General features: G+C 40.2%; 1 non-coding gene across 1 annotated transcript; it reads left to right on the top strand.

The window, feature by feature from the left end:
* Positions 1 to 1,639: 1,639 nt before the first annotated feature.
* Positions 1,640 to 1,721, top strand: trnas-uga (transfer RNA serine (anticodon UGA)). The gene has a single exon. It is a non-coding gene; the product is annotated as a tRNA-Ser (tRNA).
* Positions 1,722 to 2,522: the final 801 nt, after the last annotated feature.

Raw genomic sequence — 2,522 nt, forward strand, 5'->3', positions numbered from 1 at the left:
ACATCTGTACGTGCAGCAGCAGAGATCCCACAGCCTGCTGTGAGATGCTCTAGTGTTTTTGGTTTAGAGAAAATACAATCGAAAACAAACACTGCGTTCAGAAGTATAGACAATGCTATGGTGGCCGGGTGAGAGTGCTGCACATTCCTCTCCATTTGAGCTAATATTCTGGGAGATTCAGCGCTTAATGTAATTACTGGGGAAATGACGGTCTCCCATGCGCAGAAGGGAGTTGAATGCAGGGATGGACTCTAATACTCTGAAACTCACTCTGTTACTGTGGGAGTTGTGCTAAATGTATTTCCCAGAATTCCAAGGCTCAAGTTTGAAATGGACTAAATTTCCAGAGAAGTTTCACCTCCGAGGGATTGAGCTAACCAGCCGGACTGCTTTCTGCTAAACAGAACAAACTGGATCTCTCCTGCACAGATACTAATTTATGAATTTTCCAGTGACAAACTATTAAAGAGGGAGCTCAGTGACTGCAGAGAGGTGAGCTCAGCTGTTAAACAGATGTGGGGAAAGCCTTTTTTGTAGTAATGAACAGGTTTCCAATTGGACTTCTGAGGGAGTTCAACAATGATAGGCGATATGGATCAACAAAAACTACACGAGTGTGGAATGCCAGTATTTGAGAAGTAGGACAGAAACATGACTGATCTGCTGACATAATGTCTGCACTAAATGTCTGCACAAAAATAATGTGAAATATAAGAAGTGTGCATTTGGAATAAATAATTCTACAAAGAGTTCAATGGTGTGGACTAAAGGGGATTTACTGCATCATGCTAGCATTGTATTCAACCCTTAATCTGAGTTCAGGGAAATGATCCTGAAGAAATATTGTTATGAGAATAAATAACAAGATGCGTCTTCAATGGCAGTGTGATTTATCAGCACTGAAATGCTGCAAAACAAGGACAAGACCAAACCAAAGTAAAAGATCTGTGATGCCAAGCAAATCCATAATGCAAAACTTACTCACACACAAACAAAGTCTTAATTCTATCATGCACCTGTATGGAAGCATCTGCATTTGTTATGTTTCTGCACTAATTTATTCATGTTTTTTTTTAATTTGCCCACTATAACCTGTTGCTCTATGACGTGCTTAGCCTAGCTTAGCACAAACACCAAAAGCAGGGAGAAACTTCTAGCCCTAGTACGAGTACTTGCATCATGTATTTTGACAACTATCAGGCTAAGCACCAGTACATTTACCCAGTCTCAAAACTGTTCATATTTCTGAATTTCATATTCTGAAGGGAATCACTGCACTGTGTATTCATTTGTTTTCTTTTATATTTGCTTAAAATGTGTTCCACAGAAATTAGCCTTGCAATTCCTGCACAAAGAGCTGTTCTTTGTCACATTTGTGGTATTTTGCAAACTGCAACATTAGAGTCTGTTCTGGAACTGGAAGTTCTGAGATCCATTTTTATCAGCCATCTGTCTTGACAAAGTGTCCTTCACTAACATACACACACACACACACACACACACACACACACACACACACACAAATCTGGATGAGAACATCAGATAAAAGTGTTGCCATTAACTGTCAAGTTGCTTTTTCACTGCCTCAAATGCCACAAACTCTCTTGAGACGTGATGGAAAAAATAGGATTGATACAGAGCTGTGATGGCCGAGTGGTTAAGGCGTTGGACTTGAAATCCAATGGGGACTCCCCGCGCAGGTTCAAATCCTGCTCACAGCGAGGGTCTTTGCCTCTTTGCCATATGAGACAAAGTAACCAGGTCCAAAAGTCTATTGGTCTGTGTGGAAACAAGCCTCCATGAAGCGCTACACAACACCTTTGTTTCCCCAGAACACGTTATAACACAACATATTAACATACAAAAAAATATCCACTTCAGCTTTATATATGTTCTCAGTAAACACCATATGGCCATCCAAGACAAATCTAAAATGACTCTCAGTGCATTTTGTTATTTAATTGCCATGCTAGCTCATTGGCTCTAGGGGTCATTTGTTCCACCACTTAAGTTCAGACTTTGATATTTCAACAACCATGAGATGGATTACCATGTATTTTATACATATATTCATGTTCTCCAGAGGGTGAATCCTACTGACTTAGGTGATCACCTGACTTTTCCCTTAGCGACACTGGCAGTTTTCACTTAACGTGTGACAAAACTTAGTCTCTTTTTGTTTATCTGCATTCATAAGCAGGTATCTGTTTATAGAGGTTAGCCAAAATGACTGGTGCACGGAAGAGGAAGTCTTGACCTGGACATTGGCTCTGTCATTATCTGATGATAGCTGATGGGTTCAGGGATTGAAAATTTCTCAATATCTACGTAATGGATTGGCAAAAAGTTTGTAACAGACGATCATGATTCCCAGATGATGACTCCTAATGACTTTGGTGCTCCTCTTGCCTTTTCTTTAGTGCCACCATGAGGTCAACATTTGTGGTATTGAGTATGACGTCTCAAAAATGGTTGGATTGATTGCCATGAAATTTGATACACTTGTGAGAGCCCCCCCTTAG

This window comes from Epinephelus moara, chromosome 21 (assembly GCF_006386435.1).
Source record: "Epinephelus moara isolate mb chromosome 21, YSFRI_EMoa_1.0, whole genome shotgun sequence".
In the NCBI taxonomy this organism is placed as follows: domain Eukaryota; kingdom Metazoa; phylum Chordata; class Actinopteri; order Perciformes; family Serranidae; genus Epinephelus; species Epinephelus moara.